Source organism: Neocloeon triangulifer, unplaced genomic scaffold, assembly GCF_031216515.1.
Source record: "Neocloeon triangulifer isolate White Clay Creek 2 clone unplaced genomic scaffold, ASM3121651v1 ptg000017l, whole genome shotgun sequence".
NCBI lineage: Eukaryota > Metazoa > Arthropoda > Insecta > Ephemeroptera > Baetidae > Neocloeon > Neocloeon triangulifer.
Window position 1 is genome coordinate 1723227 of NW_026775559.1, and position 18346 is coordinate 1741572.

The 18346-nt window shown below is 36.9% G+C and overlaps 1 protein-coding gene across 5 annotated transcripts in view; it reads left to right on the forward strand.

The window, feature by feature from the left end:
* The window catches only part of LOC132203584 (uncharacterized), a 139301-nt gene that overhangs the window by 63693 nt on the left and 57262 nt on the right, over nt 1-18346 (forward strand). For 3 of the 5 annotated variants that reach the window (XM_059631458.1, XM_059631457.1, XM_059631461.1), the window contains one exon: nt 12998-13040. The exons of 1 other annotated variant lie outside the window; for it this stretch is intronic. The gene's annotated coding sequence lies outside the window, so the exon portion shown is untranslated. Of the gene's footprint in view, nt 1-310; nt 458-12997; nt 13041-18346 lie in introns of those variants that run through there. One more of the 5 variants, XM_059631459.1, reaches the window with a different exon arrangement.

Genomic DNA, 18346 nt, shown 5'->3' on the forward strand with positions numbered 1-18346 from the left:
AGAGCGTGCGAGGCAAAAAGTTTTCATTAGCCGCTGATTTCGGTCGGGAAAAAATTTGGCGAGCGGCGCCATAAAGTGGCAAAAACGAAGAAGAACATACTCTCGCGCGTTCGGTCAATTCGGCTCGGAGACAAATTAAGCATTTTATTACCTCTGGGCAGCCGTGTGCGAGCCGATGATTGCAATAATTCGGGCGGGCCGTCGCAAAAAGGGGTCGTGGCGCTTCGCCTGACCTCGGCACGGCGGCGGCGCCTCTTCGCTCTCTGGGCCGCCGCCGCGCTCTCGCCGCGCCTTGCCCTCTTCAGTCGCGAATCTCGTCCCGAACGAGCGCCAACGTCTCCCACTCCCCTCACCGAATTACTGGACTTTGTCATCGCACTTTGTCTTGTGTCAGTTTTCCCATCAAATCAAACACAGACGTAGAGTGTTTTCCAAATTCCAAGGCGTTCCCTGCTCGGTGAGTACTTTTTTTCATTTAAGTTTTAGTATTTATTCAAACCTTTCTGAAATTTGTAGAAAAAGTTTATTAATATTTCTTCTCCTTTCCATCGTGTCCGCCAATATTTGATAATAATCTGAAAAATTTCTCAATTACTTTTCTCATAAGAGTTCATGAGGAATTTTTGTTTGGTATTTTCCCCGTCAAATGAAGCAATAACCAAGGAGGATAAAAAGGAAAAATAAATGCATATATTTATTAAAATGAACCGCGTGCTCATGGCAGAAAGTTGCTTATCAAGAAATCTGGTAGGCCTCTCACCAGTCAAGATCAATACAAAATCAAGGAAATTGTTGATTTCAAGATTGTATGCTCCAACTTCTTCTTTGGAAATTCGGCGTACAAATTATACATATTAGGAATTGAGTTAGATATTTTCTTGCAATTGAGATAATCGGCAATTTATATGCGATAAGTAGCCTGTTGATGTGCTGCAATACACTGTGGTCCTAATTTCGGAGGGCGTGTGTTTGGCTTGTAATTGGAAAAGAGCGTGCTCGCTTCTCTGCCGTTTTTTGTTGTTGCATGTTTTGTTTCTCTTTACCGGAAAGTTTTCTTGTAATTATATTATTAGCCCACTTGACGTTTCCTCTACGAAAAAAACGATGAAAATGATTGAAACGTAACAGTTTTCTCATAATTAAAAGGGAAAATCCCGGTTTTAATGCTTCTTTTTTCAAGGAAAACTAATCTCGGCGACAAATATTTTGAGCTTGATGACGTCAAAAGAATTTTTAATATTGTCCGCATTGCTTTCCTTATGATATATTGGAAACTGGCAAAATTACTTATCTTCAATATTTGGCATTTGTCGAGAAGTGCGTAATTCAAAGAAATAACTCCAAATTTTTATGAAGCTTGTCCAGCACTAAGCTACTATATAAGGTCAAAGTTCAGGTTAAAATTAATAATAACAAAAGAAATTTTATTTAGTTTTTCATAGATGTGAATATTTCTTGAAAATTTTTTGTTATTTTTATAGCTTAAAAAATTCGCTTTAGGAAATACAATTTCCAAGAATATTATTTTTCATATAATTGTGAATGGGACTGAATTTGCACATTTTAATCCATCAAGTCAATCAGCCAGATCTTTGATTTTTCAGTGACTAAATTTATTATGAAAGTTATTAGTCAGAAAAACCAATAGAACTATTTCCATTGATGACCATTATTCTATCAAATTTTAAAACATTGATGCTTCAAACGCTTTTTCGAAAGACATTCTACAAACTAAACAATTTCTTTATAATTCACTCTGTGCAAATTTGAATGTTAAAATTACTTACTCTGCATTAATATCAAGTGAAATTGAACACATAAATTGAAACAAACAATAATTTATAGGAGAACCGAACCTAATAACTCCTACAAATTTAATTAATTTCTAAAAAAAATTATAATTTTACTATAAAAAGAATTGAATCATTGAGCAAATCTTACTTTTAATTTTAATCATTATCAGTTGTGGGAATTATTTATTTTAAATTGAATGTTTTATTTTATTACAAATTTTTCTGTAGATCTAGGTTTTTTCTAAATATATTTTATGGTTTTGCTGAATAAACTTGCACATAATTTTCTTTCCATGAAAATCCACAAAGCATCACACCTTCAGTCGACCCCAGTTGGCACCCTTTGATAACGCGATATGTGGTGTGTGTCCGCGGCAATTAATGGGCCTGTCAGCGCGAAAAGTACCATCCAGACAGCACCACTCTTTAATAAATATTAACAAACACGGAGCGCGCGCGCGTCCTCGGGCGCAAAAAGCCAGCTATTATTAGCGTGTAACTCGAGTGCGCGCATAATTCATCACGGGCTGGCGAGCGAGAGATCCCTGCGCCAGTTTCCCAACTGCTGTAAATCACACAATGAAAAGGTTAATGAAATTGAAATTTATTCCAACTGGCGCTCGCCGCCGGCCGGCGTATTAAAACCAAATACGTTACTCAAAAACACCCCCGTCCTAGTGACGTGCGTAAAAATAATCAAAAATAAACTTGCATTTTCGATCGGAAGTGCCAAGGCCTCGCGTCGATGAATGCAAATTTCAAGCCAGGATGAGCTCGGTAGTTCATTCAGGAAAACGCCACCGCACGCATATGAAGAGTTTCCTTTTGCTGTGTATTTTTGGCAGTGACCTTGACCCTTGGCAAGGTTATTCTTAATGATATCGAAATAAAAATGGATATTCAAATGGTTATAAATTTGCGATCAAATATTCTATCAAAATTTTTTGAAAAATGGTAAATTGAATTGAAAAAAGGAAGAAAGACAAAAAATTGCCGCCCTCTTTCTCTTGTTCTTTATGCCTAAAAGAAAACATTAAACATTCAGTTGGATCTCTTAATTTGGTTTGAATAAATTGCATGATATCTTCTAAAACATGTAAAAAAAAAAATATGCTTTCCAAATACCAACATTTTTTTGAAGGTACCACAGTCACAATTCATCATTGCCACAATTTCAGTTAGTTTGAAGAAGTTTTACACTCATATTTTCATGCATGGATGTGCTCAACAATTTATGTAATCTCAGATCACTTAATAAAATTCATCATAGAATGAATTATAGCTTATAAATCTTGATTTTTTTTAATGAAATCTTCAATGATGGTCCTATACTTACAAACAAACTACGTCGCAAAGGCTTATTCGCCTCATTTTTAGACCCGGTTGCCGAGCGCAATGGTGTGTGGCGAACGCAAGTGCGCGGCTACTTTGCATGAACAACAGCGGTAAAGACGTGAAATGCGTGTTTTGCTCCTCCGACCGGGCCGCTCTTCTGGAAGAAAATACACAGACTGCTTTATTGAGTCTCTTTCTTTATTGCAACATTTGTGTTTGTGTTTATTGGACAACCTTGCGAATGCTCTCGGAGAGTTGGCTTCAGCCGAGAGACGCGACTCAATCATAATCTCACCGCCATTGAGAAAGTTTCTTCTTATTGGAGACAAATTTGCCCATGCTTGTGAGCGAAGCTTTGAGATTAAAAAGTGGCGCAAATTGAATGAGTTTCCGTATTGAGCAAAGTCAGTCTCCAATATAAAATAAATCACATTTGATTGAGTGGAGGAAGTTTAAAACTTTGAATTTGAGCAACGCGCTGGGATAAACTTTTTCTTTACAATCAAGATGTGTAATAAATTGAACAACTTCCCCTTTCTATAGATTCCATAAGAAAAGTTTTATAAAATTGTATAGAATTAATTCTTATTGTTGTTTATTTCTGATTGTTGAATTCAATAGTTGAGAAAAATTTATTTGAGAGAAAAAGATATTATTGGTCAAAACGGCACCACCAGTAGCAAGAATTTAAACTATCTTTTTTTTAAATTATTGCTTAGAACAAAGTAAAATTTGAAGATCATTGTTTAATTTGGTTGTTTCTCGACAAAAAAAGAAATGAAAAGTTAATTTCGAACCTGGCATGTGAAGAAAAATATATATAAATAGTGAATAGTACTGCAGACTTAATCATTTTATATTTTGCCTGCACTGATGCCAAAATATTTTTGAAACATATAATATGTAGATTTGGGACAGGCAAATTTAGACGCTGAATTTGATTTCCCTAGCTCGAGCAGCGCAAACGTGCCTTTAATAGTGGCGGTTGAACAGAGCGAAAAGTTCAAACAGGGCCTTCAGGCGCTAATTTTTGGTTAATTATTTCAACGGTACCAAATTTAAATGGTAAAGCGAAAATCAATTGGTTAAATTATTAATTCGCAACAAGAGCTCGCAGCTAACAACATTTGAAAATAAATACGCAGGCGTGCTGCGAGTTTATTAACAATGTGTTGCGCTAATTCGACGTGGATGGAGATTAGCTTGTGTGTTATTCTGCGCGCAATAGGCAGAAAATTTCCAGATGAGCGCGAGAGGCGAATAGGAATAAAGCTTGGCTCGCCTGAATCAAAATTATCCGGCCTAGCGCGTGTGCTAATAATTTATCACTTGCGCGCACCGGCGATAATTATAAGCAGCCGAGCAGTTATTATTGCTAATGTGGACGAATGTATATTTGTTGGCGCGAGAGCAATAATTCACTCGATCGCCGCAGCCGCTGCTTTTCCACGTATTGACCTGCCAGAGGCAAGCGAGGATAGGCGTGGCCCGTCCGCGATATTTCAGCGCCGCGTGCGATGTGATGCTCATTTGCATCGGCAGCCGTGACACGAAATCATCAGCAGCAACCCTCGTACATATTATATTATGCTTTTCATGTCGCTCGTAAATTGCGAGAGACCCCAGAGTATGAGACGAGCTAGGGCAAACGATTCACGCGCCCTTTGTCTCTGCCAGCACGAAAGTAACAAATCTCGCGCGAAAGTAAAATACAAAACACACTCTTCTCATTATAATCAAAACCTTTGGAATTAGAGATGTTCTTGCCAGGAGAACATTCGAGAAATTTAATACAATTCAAATTATAGGAATAAGATTGTATTTATTAATATATTTTAATTAATATTATAATAAAAATATTAAATTTTTTCAGGGAATAAAATTTAAAAAAAAATTAAATATTATAATTTTTCATATATTTTTTTTTCAGAACTTGTGCTGGAAGAGTTTTTTTAATTTTTATTAATGATAATGTGCTTAAAACTCTTAAATTATACTTACACGATTTTAAATCAGTCCGTTGGCTGGATCACTAAATTTCCTGGAGAAATCGATTGTTGAAGTTCACCTTAACGTCCCACACGAGGTCTTTCCCCTGTTAGAAAAATTTCCTGGTTACCACTAAAGAACAAGCTGCCACCATAACCTTTCTCTGAATGGATCCCCTCTTTTTTTGCAATTTTGAGGTTCAAGTCTCTCTGTTTGTCTCTCTCCTAATTTTGCTCGATTTTCCTGTTGCAAAACCCACGCTCCAGGCGTTGCAAGATCGATAGTGGGCATTTGCAAGTTGGAAACGCTGACGAAATTTCCACGCAAAAACTAGCGTGGCGAAACAAAGCCGTATGTGTATTTATTTGCACGTGTCCCGGCCGGACGGTCAGTATCTGTAACATTACACACACGCTAACACCCTGGCTCAGGAAAAAAGAAAGAACAACCCGTTGTATATGTACCCGTTCTTGTGTGTGCAGCTGACCGGCAAAATAAATATTTTGCGTCGGCCGGCAACAGCAGCAGGTCGCCTCCCTGTTATTACCGCGCCCGGGTCACAACAAACAGTGCTACTAAACAACATCCTGTGAAACCAAAATCGCTGTGCTTTGCATAATCAAAGTGGTTTTAACGAGGTCTCGGATGCTTGTTACTTCCCAGTGCTCAATTTCTAGTTGGAAGTCTAATTTAGATAATCTTTTCAGTTTCATATTTCTTTGCAAGCATAAACGATAAACGTAAATATAGTTAATGTTGTTTATTTCTCCGCATTGCTTACATTCAATGGTTGAAATCAATTTATTTAAAAAAGGTATCGTTGGAAAAAATGGCACCACCACTAGCAAGAATTGTGCTGCAGCTTCCGAGATCAAAAATACCCCATCCACTGCACAGAGCCTTGGTTTACTAAGTTTTTGTTCTTTCATAAAAGTTGTTACACATAATTAAATAAAAAAAATAGCCACTAAATGGAAATTCTGTGTGAAATTTTAAGATAATATTTCGAATTTAATCAAATTATCGTGCAAATTCACATTTAAAAAAGTTTGTGGCACGAGTAGCGTGTTTGGCTTTGCATTGAGTGCCAGTCGCATAAGCACCGGCCGATAAAAGCAAATATCGCATTTATTAAAAAAGAAATAAGAAAATGCACTGGAAACTGCAACTAAAAATTTTGATTCTAAAATTATAAATTTTTGTTGATACTTGAAATGCAGAGGCTTCAAAACATCACGGTTTATGAATATAAGCTCCTGATGTTAAAAAATTGAGTTGGTAATAATTTTTTTATTCTGATGAATTAAACTATAAATATTTATAAATCCTTGTTGCTTGTGTGTTTGTTATGAGAGAAACTCACTCGTTCACTTATCACACGAATCGATTTTTGCAATTCACGACTTGGATTTCTTTGAGCGGGGCCGATTGGTTTTCCTTTTTATATGTATTGCGCCGCACATCGGCGGCTGCGGCCTATCCACGCACTATCGCAAAGTGCCGTGCTCCACTTTTATCTCGGCGCGGCACCACCGATGGGAAGAGATAGCCTGTTTCCTCTATCATTCAATGTCTTAGCCGAGCAAAAACTCAATGGCACATAAGAAAATTCACGACTCGGCGCAGCGCACGATTTATTCCATTCGCATTTCAGCAGCGCGAGCGTGTCAGACCAATCCCTCTGCAAACATTTCCCAAACTCCGGCGTTTGCATCACAATCGCAATATTATGTATGCCATTCATGGCTGTGCCGTGGCAGAAAAGAAAGAAGGAGAAGACGTTCCTACTCGAACGCCAACTTATACATACACGCGCCGGGTAATAATTTATTGGCTTTTAAATCATCCGCCATGCGGTGGATTTCCTTTTCAACGTTGGCACAAGCTTCTCTCAAGTGCAGAAAGTTTTTGCAAAATGGCCTTGCAATTATTCGGCTGCTTATCACGGGAGTTCCGCACAAGTTTTTCGAGCTGCCAAATAAAAAACAAAACAAAACAACAAGCAAATGATGGAAACTTTGTGTTATAGTTTTGTTTTGAAATGTTTGTTTTTCTTTTAGAGATTGCTTGTTTAGGAAAAAAAAAAACAATTTAAGCAACAGTCTTTTATTTTTGAAACTAAAATTTAAAATTTCTTACCATAATTAATATAAATTCCTGTTTTGAGATTTTCTGATTGAAAGTGAAAATATCTTGCATTTTGAATTCGTTTCTAATTTATCCACATAATTATCTCTCTCATTGTCAGATACCAAAATTCATAATTGAATTTGATTTTGAAAATAAAAATTCTTAAAAATCAATGTGAGCTGCAACATTTAAAATAATTTAAAATAACAGCTTAATAGTGCATTTAAAAAGGTTTTAAATTAATGGATTCATACTATAATTTTTGCAAATATCAATTTAAATCCAGAATAAATAATTTTAATAATGGATATTAACTTGAAAATAGTGAAAGAGAACAGAATCTCCTAGTTTGTCAACGAAAAAACTAAAAAAAAAAAAAATGAAGTAAAAATTTCCCATATATAATCCAGGCAAAATCAAGCTGAAAATTGCTTCTTTTTATCTTGGATTTGGACCGTGCAGTCCGCAAATAAGCCCGTCTTTGTCTCTTTTTGATGTTACTTTAGGCGCAAAATCTAAAATTCCGCCGCAGAGCAGAAGCGGAACGGACTATTAATCCTTGGTGCCGTTTCGTAATTCGAGCGCCGCAGCTGCTGAAATAAATTCACCGCACACACTCACGCACACACATTCAATCCCTTTCCCGATGAAATATATCGCGAGGGAAGCAGAGAACAGATGCCGTCGCCGCCGCACTACTAATGTCAAATAAACGTGGAGGAACTCGTGTCGCGGCATCTATTTGCGGGGTTCGTTGTTCCGAGAGTGAGCAAAGAGAGACGAAATTGGGTGTTGCTAGGAAGTGTGTCGAAAGAGAAAGAGGTGTGTAATGAACCCGTGCGTGGAGCCCCATCTTTTATTCAATCTCACGTGTGTCGAATGTCACCTGAATTTGCGCGCCACTTCAAACTCCTGAAAAGAACAAATGGCACAAAGGGACCGTATTAATGATGGTCCTGGCACGATTGAAAATAGGATTAGACCCTCCTTGCTTTCAGACTTCAAAGTTTGTCTATATGTGCGGAATTGAAAGAGAACAGAGAGGGAATTAATTTGTTTCGCTCTCTCTCGGCACAATGAGCAAATCAGCGCGAGATTGCAGTGTGCTTTGGTACGCGGCTGCAAGTTTGTCTTAAGTCGAAATGGGCTGCTATTCTGTTATGTGAGATGACGAGTAGACTCCAAAGGCAAAGCAGAGGGATTGCCCTTTGACGGAGTCGATCAATTTACAAGACAAACAGTGCTTCAGAATCAACGAAAACTTACTGTGAAGTAAGATGATGTATTAATTACATCAAAGCGAAAACTTCCTTTTTTGAGACAAATTGTAGCTTTTTGAGTGGTTAATTTAATTAATTTTGGAATTTATATGAGAACAGCGAAAAAAGAGGGGTTTCAAGGATTGCAAATTTCAATATACTTCTATTTCTATATTTCAGTTCAGCAACTATTTATTATTATCTGCTTTAATTTCAACACAAGTTTGTTTTCAAAATTGAATTATTTTGGTTGTTCCATCGAAATTATATTTGATTATAGGTATAATCGCTCCATCTTATTCCTAAGCTTTCCTATTTAAATAGAAACTGAATTAATTTGTTTATATTCTACTGTAAATCTAGCTGAACATTAGCCTCTTGTAAAAAAGTAAACTTGTTTTAAACAAAATCAGTGGATCCGATTTATAGCTGACGTTACTTGTTAAGCAAATGGTAAATAATGAAATCAGGCAGTTCTGGTGATTTGTTTTATTTGACATGGCATTTTAACTCTAGGAAAGCCTTTTACAAACAAATGACGCAAATTCCTCCGTGTAAACTCGAGTGACATGGCACAAATTCGCTTTGATTAGAGAGGCCAGTGTTTTTATTCTCTGTACTTTGTTTGATTGGTGCCCGGCCAAGTTTTGCAGCAGCTAGCGACACCAATCAGATATAGCTCGTTATTCACTGCGCTCTTTTGTTAAGCGGAGCATCAAAATTAGACAGCAGAGGGAAGCCGCCGACGCCGGCGAATGACCGAGATAACAACCTTTGGCACGGTGTGCGCACTGCGTCCCCGTCGCAAAAAGGCGGCGTCCCTGGCCAAAGAGATAAAACATATTTGTAGAAGAGAGAGTTTCTGCTCGCTTGCCTTCCTCCGCATTGAATGTAAATCAGCCGAAATCGCATTGTTCAACCACAAGCAAGAAAAATATGGTATAAAAATTATTATTCCGTTCTTTATTTATGTACCATTTCTGTGATGCAAAAAACGCACTACCTGCGGATGCGAACGGAGATAACGTGAATCATATTTCATCTTGGGCATTGTTGTTCGCTATAAACCTGGCGGCTAAAAGAAGGAGAGAGATTTTTATTGCGTAAATACTCAGAAATAAAAGCTCTTCGTAAAAAACATACTCTAAGATACTATTTTATTAATATGTATTAATAATTCAATATTTCAGGCGTGATGAGCAGGCAGTCTGGCGTTTGATTGATATGGGACGCTTTAATTGTGCGCCTTTGTTCTAAAGAATTATATAAATAAATGTTGCACAGTTTGTGGAATGAGTTTGGTCATAAATAAGCTCAAAGTATATTGAGTAATAAATTACGAGAGAAATTAGAAAAGATATCCTAAAAATATGATTCTTGATTTATTTATTTATCTAATTTTGTATCTTCTTTATTGATTTTAGAAGATTCTAGAGTACATTCGCAGTGTGCAATAAATGCTACAATTCGAGTAGTTTAATAAAAATAAAACAATGATACTATTATGATACCATTTTAGTCGTAACTTTTCGAGAAGTATAAAGTAATCACTAAAGAAAATGTTTAAGTTAATAAAAATATAAGCAATCAAAACTGTTGAAATAGTTATCAGGGTATAAATTCAAGTTTCTGAAAACTATTTTAATTGCTACGCAAAAGTTAGGTGCTTTGAATTTTTTTATCATACTTCGTTTGTATTTTCAAATTGCTTTTTGTCTCCCTTATGGCGTCGACTGCCCGTTGATTTATGGTTGTGGTGGAGCGGCCGAAATTGCAAGTTAATAGCAACCATTTTTATGCAAACACATTGGAACAGGGGCGATTATCTGCGATTTGGGAGAGAGCCGCTGGCACTCCCCATATGAATAAAACATGCAACCTTCGCATGCAAGTATGACCGAGAGCTGCTGTTTTGCTTTTATGGCACTTGCATACATTTGCAGTAAAAATGGTGCCCGGTTTATGGCGGCCGGCAATGCTTCCAAACAGCAAAAGTAGTGCAATATAACAATTTTTGCAGCTGCACCTAAATTGAGCAGCAGGGATTTTGAAATGTGTCGACTTGCACGTCCGTGTTTGCACAATAAAACACGGTGAATGCGCGGAAAACATTTCACGTACGGCGGAGAAAAACGGCGGCGACGTTTGTTTTATTGCAGCGAGGGTCGCAAATGATGATAATTTATCCGGACGACTCGGCGGAATGCTGAAGTGGCCGCAGCTGCCGCGTGTGTCAGGTAACGCCGCTTTAATGATGGCATGTGCTAACCAAGTAAATGCACCGGAAAATTCTTCGCAAACAGTCGCGCGAAATGCGGCCCCCGGCGGCGGACGGGATTAATTATGCGCAAAATCGCTGCGTCGATGCGTGCGGTGGCCCCGCGGCCGCAAAACGCGGTGAGCCTGAAAATTGAGCCATTTTTCTGTGAAATCCAGTCATGCACGTTTAGCCCCGCAAGCTCTGAATCGCTTTAATTACATTTTAATTATGCACATTCTTTATCTTGGTTTTGCATGTGTTGCGATGTTTGAGCTCATTTAGAATGGATTTTGGGATTTTTGTGTGAAGAAAGCGAATTTTCAATTAATTAAATTGATCTCTTGACCCAAAATTTAGTTAGTAGTCCCAGGTAGCAGGTGATAAATTAAAATTTTAAAATAATGTTTCAAAATAATAATAATAAAAATAGTATCCTTTGTGACAAGGTCGGAGGGGGTCATTTTTATTCTCAAATATTTAGAACTCATAAATTTTTTATAATGATAAAAAACATTTTTCAGGATATATTTAAAAGAGTGAGTTTTTCTAATCTATTAAAATGATAATTTTCTATGTTTTACATTAATATCACAATATGTGTAATTCAATTTGTGATAAAATTTGGTTAATTTGAGGAAAGTTAAAGAAAATTGTCATTGCAATTAAAGTTATCAAATTTTCAAGTCTCATATAATTAAATAGTGTCTCAAAGTAAGCACGCTACATATTTCAAAAACTGCACATAAGTTTTTTCAACTTCAATCATAAATATCATTATAGCCTTATTTATAAACACGATAAATTTAATGGACTCGTGGAAAAATAATTATAAATAACTTATTTACAATTTTCAGTTACTCGCCAATTTGAATGGTTTTTTTTTTCTTAAATTTTCCATTCATTTCCTCATTTTTGCTGTAAAAGCACATCGCATCATTCCGTTTGAATGCTGTTAGAAAAGGCGTGCATTGTGAATTTTGCAGGCAGACAACGGATGGCAAGAAAAGGAGTACAGAAGTGCATTAGTCATGAAGTCTTGTAGCAAATTATGCACATTTTTATATGAATATACGAGTAGCCGAGTCGGTGAAGAAAGAAGCTCTTGAATATATTTACTCGCACGCCAGGGCGGACTTTGATCTCTTTGAATAGATGTAAGGAAAAGAAGCTCTGGCCGTCATACAATTTAAATCGGCCGTGCGCCATTATTCGATCTGATAAATAGGTTGGAAACGAAATAGTGCAGAGCTCGCGTCGCATCTGCATTTAATGCAGCGTGTGGCCTCGTTTTCAGATCGTGTGAGACTCAATCACTCGCACAGAGGCAAAATAAAATGATTGAAATGATTCATCCAACCTCTATATATGAATTTCTGCTTTCACATCACTGAGCAATCAGAAGGTCATTGAAACATTTTTACAGATAAAAATTGAAAATATATTTTTTCACCCATATATTTAAAAAAAAAAAAAAAAAATTCACTTTTCATAAAATTGTGATAAATTTAAAAATTCCATCTGTGATATGCAAACTCGTGATTGAATTTTAAATGTTTCGGCCCATTAATAAAGATAAAATTGAAATGAAGTCAAATGGAAATTTTCGATTGCATAATACTCTAAAAGCGATCGGGATCCAAATGTAATTACACCGAGTGGAGGCATGAGGGAGCGATTATTTCAGACTAAAAACCGAGCTAATCAAGTTTTCGTCCGTTCGCCGATGCGGCGAAAATTTCGCTCAATTCGAAATTGTGGCGGTTGCGGCCGTTGTAACCCGCTCCCTCTCGTCAGCACTCGCCGCTTGGTGCAAACAAATAAATTGCCGCCTGACAGCTTCGGCCAACATTTGAATTTATTTGTCCGTCGTTGATAGGGATATGCCGCAGTCATTACAAACACACACTGCCGCAGAGAGGCACCACTAGTTTTTAGCTCTAAATTTTTGCCTCATCTGGAGGCGTTTGTTCGTATCATATGCATCGGCATGTGTGCGTTTTGCAGATTTCATGCTTAATGGCCTATTAGGCCTGGTTGTAAAAGGAAGAGTTGTGGAGGCTTGATTAAAAGTTGCATAATTCACGGTGGGCCAGACTTGTTTTTATGCCTCACGCGCTCCCTGATTTCGCATAACAAAAACATGTTAGCCTCGTTTCCAAATTTATTCCCCGTTGAGCCGTGAATGGGCAACCAGTTGGAAATTAACCCCCTTTTTCAATTGTTTGTTTCAGATTGAACCTGTGCTGTTTGCTCAGCTGGCATAGCAAATTAAAGGTAAGCAGACAAATTAGCCGCGTGTTTCTTTGTTAATTAAGCCTGAAATTACAATAACCTTGGTTCAAATGAATAAACCTCAAATATTTAGAATAACTTGACGAAAAATTTGAACTTGAAAAGATTAAAATTAAAATTAGAAAAAAATCAGTTAATCTGTTTTTTTTTTCTTAATTATAAATCAAGACTTAACTTTTTATTTCAGTTCAATTCCCAGGTTATTTGTAACCTGATGAACTCTAGCCAACCTGTACATTTCCACGCAATTCGCATGCTTTTCCAATAGTTATTCCAGCAACCCAGTGTGTCTTTGATGCTTGCAGACGGTTGTTCCAATTCAGAAAGAGCAATGCATCTTACTTTGTTCACTACGAACTGTGGATAGGTCAGAGGTCACTTTGACCCGGGAATTGATTTATTTTACCAGCAGAATACATCTAAAATATTTCGTTTAATTGCTTAATTTTATAACGTGAAAAACTATCATAAAGTAGGTATCATCTTTAAATACTTCAGAAGAATTTAATTTTGCTATAATATTTAATTTCTCAATTCTTACAATTAAGCCTTGGAAATATTAATTTGACTAATTGTAAGATAAAATTAATCAGATTTTCTTATTACCACATGACAAAGTGGTTTTCTCCTCAAAATTATAAAATTTATGTTGAAGAACTAACAACTGAAAATAATTTCAATTTGATAGTAAACTAAAAGTTTTAAACATTAAATTATACTTTTTATGGAAAAAATGCTCTGAATTTCTATTTTTATTCCCAAATTTCTAGCCAGACGTTTAAAATGCGCCCATCGAGACAGAAAATACAATAAGATACACAAGCGCAGGCCATTGACGATATCTGAGGACGTCGTCAGAAAACAGCAATTGCGCCTGTATTTTAGGCAAAACACAAAGGCCGACACTTTTAGTGAGCGCCTTTTATTCCGAAACACTACTGTGAGGGCATTTCGCTTTTCTAAAGTATAATCATCAAAAGTCGGGCTGGTTGTGTGCGAGAGAGAGGAGCTAGGCCATTAGTCGGGTTGGCAGCTTTGATGCCACCGCCTCTACTCTCGCTCTGTCTGCCGCTGTGTGATTCTATTTGCATTTAGATAGGGTTTCATGATCGAGGGAAGAGATCACAATCTGCGACTCGTGCCCATCCATAACTTTAATGCTCCCCGGATTACCGTTCGTTCGCCTTCACTTTTGCTTGGAAATATCTCGCAACAAACACGGAGCGTAACAAACGAGCACGCATTAACAGCCTCTCTGAAGAAAAAGCATTTTTATGCCCTCGCCAAACATTAATATTAAAACTTTCTTTTTCTGTTTACGGCACCGAGATAGCAAGAATAGTTTACGCTCGCCAACAGTGTAAAGCTGTAGATAACCTTTTATTAACAGCGTTCTCGGCATTCTTGACTTTTTTCACAAGAAGTGGTGCTGCGCCTCTCTATCAAGTTGTTAGCGCTTGAGATGGCCAATGCAACCTGCTCGGCACTAAAGAGTTGCACGTTGCATAAGTAATAAAGAGCGCTCGGTATCGACGAGAGCCTTTTTAAAGACCTTCCCTCAGACTTGGACGCGCGCGATACATAATAGATACATTCTTGTGCAGTGTGTGTTTTGTATCGCTTGTTAAACTTTATATTCACAAAGAGCGAATCTCGTCGACGCTAAAACGTGTATTTAGAACGCTTGCCGCGGAACAGGGCAGATTAACAGGCTGCAAAGGTTAGCTGCACTCAAGCTTTATGAGCCTAGTCAACAACGTTAAGCATCCCATGCAATATCAATTTGTCAACAAAGTGTGTATTTTTTTTCTTTAGAAGAAAATAATTAAATTGAAAGCTTAGTTGAGGCTTTGTATTGAAATGAAACCGTTATTTAAAGAATAAAAATAATATGATGTGATCCTGTTCCACCAGAAATTTTATTTTTGTTAAATCTATTTCGTGCCAGACAATTGTCAATTTCAATAAAAAAAAATCAAATAAAGTATAAAAAACTGCCAAACAAACATAGCAGCCAAAAGATCAAGATTTTTTTTCAAAAAATACAGGAGATCAAAATCTCAAATTGAACTTTTTATTATAAAACAAACATTCTAGAGAATACCCAGTCCAACAAGATGTTTGTGGCCACATTCCTTTTTTGACATCATTCAATAACAGAGCAAATTATTAAATAATAATATTATAATCGATAATTATTTCAAGGAATCAAATCTAAAAAAAACCTTTAGATGATTATTAAATGACTGTAAATTATATTGCTCTATTTGATATGTCATTTTTTTTAGGAATTGAAAAATATTTAAGGTCAGTTGTATCCTTTTCATATTTTTTTATATACGAATTCCAGAACTTCATTTTGTGCTAGCCAGACTGGAAAGAGAAACAGTGGTGGGTTTTTCCTTTCTAAATTTAGAAAGAAATCTCGCAAATATTTGTTCGCAACAGTTTCCCCTTGCCGAGTTTCCAACCTCATTAGAGTTGGCAGAGAAGTCAAATCTGACTGTAATGCGGAATCCAATTTGGGACTCTTTGAGCGCAAAGTCGACACAACACACGAGTCTAATCCAATTGCGAGCTGGCAGCAAAATAATTTTGTAATGCACAACCCACCTGGCTGGGTAGAAGGAAAGAAGGTGGCGGGCAGACACACAAAAACTTAATTCAAGTCCGCAAAAATTATTGCTCGTTTTTATTTCACGGTGGAACAGAAAAGGAGAGAAAGCATCTGCTATCTTTTTGCAAAGCTCTCGCCCTCTCCGGGGAGGCCAGCGCAGGAAAGGAAGAGAGTGGAGCCGTTTCTCTCTCTCTCGCTCCTTTTTAATTTTATGTAGTCGGGCCAGTTTTTTGTGCGAGCGGCGAGCGCATGTGTGTCTATTGCCCTGTTTTCATTATAATCTCCACATTTCCGCTCACACAACTGTATTTTATGTGCGCCCTCTCACATTTTTCGCAAGAATTCCGTCCGGCCAGATTGCGAGCTGAATGTTGCTTGCACGGCAGTAAACATTCTTTCTGTATTTGCGTTCCTAACATGGCATATTTATTTTTTAGTGGAAAAGCGAGTCTCTGGGCATTGAGGGTCAATTCATGCCCATTTCCACCGTTGTTAATACTTTTCTGAAATATATTTTCCCAGAGTCGAATGTGTCACGCACCTGCTTGTTCAGACACGATATTAATCAATCCATCCTGCAAAGGAAGCACGTGTGTGGCTTGTTTTATATTTTTACACACACGCTTTTTTTTGGGTGTTTCTAAAAATGCATGTATGGCTTGGAAACACCAGCTGTTGGAGATTGGCAACTTTTCCTCGGAAGTGATTGAGCCGTTCAATTTTCCAGCTACCATTCGCCAGAATATTTCCTCTCACGACCCTTTTGGGCCAGAAATAGTATATTTTGTCATCCCATTAGAGTAGAATTATAAAAAAAAATCATTTATATTTTTTTTAAATATTCATATTATATATATACAATTGATTAAAAGTTACATGTAGAGATTGAGATAGATTATTATTTACAAAGTAAACTTAATTACTTAATACACAATTTAATTAATAACATAACATATTTGCTTCTAAAAAATTTCATTTTTATAGAAAATTTAAAATATGATTATACATGCAGTTTTTTTTTTAGTTATAAACAGTGTAAGTTATTCTCTGATGAATAAAATTTTTTTTGGGAGTTTGATGTTAATCTTCTGTTTATGATCAATTGCCTAATGAGGCAATCAAAAAATTTTTCTATCGAACTATTGAGGAAATTCATTTAAGAAATATATTATTGCGATCAAATTTTAATTTAAAATGAGTTTGTTCCTAACTCATTACAATCCTCTTCTTCGCCGAAATATAATTAATGCGCCGTCGTAACTTTCCAATCGCGCAAATTGCATTAAATATTCGCGTCAGGGGGTTTTCCTCTCGCGAATATTAACTTAGCACGTATTTGCATACGCATTCACCACTCTTATCCTTCAAAATGGAGACACTAGACACTGTCGCTTTTAATGAGAAAAGTCTGCAAACACGCTTGCAAAAAATGTAAATATGCGCGGGCGACAGAGTGCTTCTCTGTTGAAATCGAGCTCCTTGATTAACTCTGGCATTAATTAATTAAGCGACCGCAGAGAAAAATGGGACGAGTGGAAGAGGTGGCTGATTAAATTTCTCCCGAGTGGAATATTTAATCAATAAAGAAGTTTTCGCCACCGCCAGATGAAGAGAGAACTTCTTCTTTTCCATCCCAGTGCAACAATTGCCGGCCGCCCCAACAATAATCAGGCCTCTTTTTTCCTCTCAACTTGGTGCTCAATATTAAAGAAGCCGGTGACAATTTTGCTCTGTATGAAAAAGAGCGCGGCTCGGCGCAGATGACGGTTATGGTAAGTTGCGAGGATATTGGTCCTGAGGGTGCTATGACGGGGTCTGAAATTCCTCCTACGTCCCTCTCCATTGTGCGTTTTTCTCGCTATTATTATAGCTGGCGACACTCCCAGTCGGCAGCAGCGACGTCCTGCTGCGTCTGAAGAGGTGTTTTGTCGGGTGGCCGAGACGCTTTTGCCATCAAGCAAAGAGAACCCCGGCGAAAACGTGTTTTGCCGCTCTGCTTATTTTGGCCGACACTCGGAAGTGGGTTTTGCGCCACGAAAAATGGACTCTTTTCCCCAAACGTGTGCCAAAATCTGATGGACACATTTATAGAAAGAGAGAGGGTCCAGCGATCCTTTTACACTCCAATCGGCATCGACATGCCTGTCTGGAGGAAAATAAAAAAAAGACCATTTTCGTTGTTGGATAAATGGAATATCCCAACATAGGAGGGGGGGGGGGGGGGGAGAACCATTTTTATTAAATTTTTGATATAACTAAAAATGAGTATATTAGACATTGTAAAATAATTATTTTTTATGCACTCCACATTCCATTTAGATAATGGATTTTTGCGAATTATGACATTGTGATTTATATTATACGAGCCTAAAAACGATTGTTTTTACCTCTTTTCCAAAGATTTGTTACATCATTTTTAGAACAGCCTAAAAGCTAGAAATAAACCTAAACCAAACTATGCAAAAATTATTTTTATTAGAGCAATCAATAAAAAGTTCAATTATATTGTTAATAAATTAGTTTTAAAATTAATTATATGTATTTAATATTTAATAATTCATCTTTTCTATGATGTATATCTTACAGAAATCTGTTTTTAAATTAAATAAAGGAGAATAAAAATGACCTTTTTAAGTAACTGGCTATTTAAGATTAGTGATAATTTTAGCCT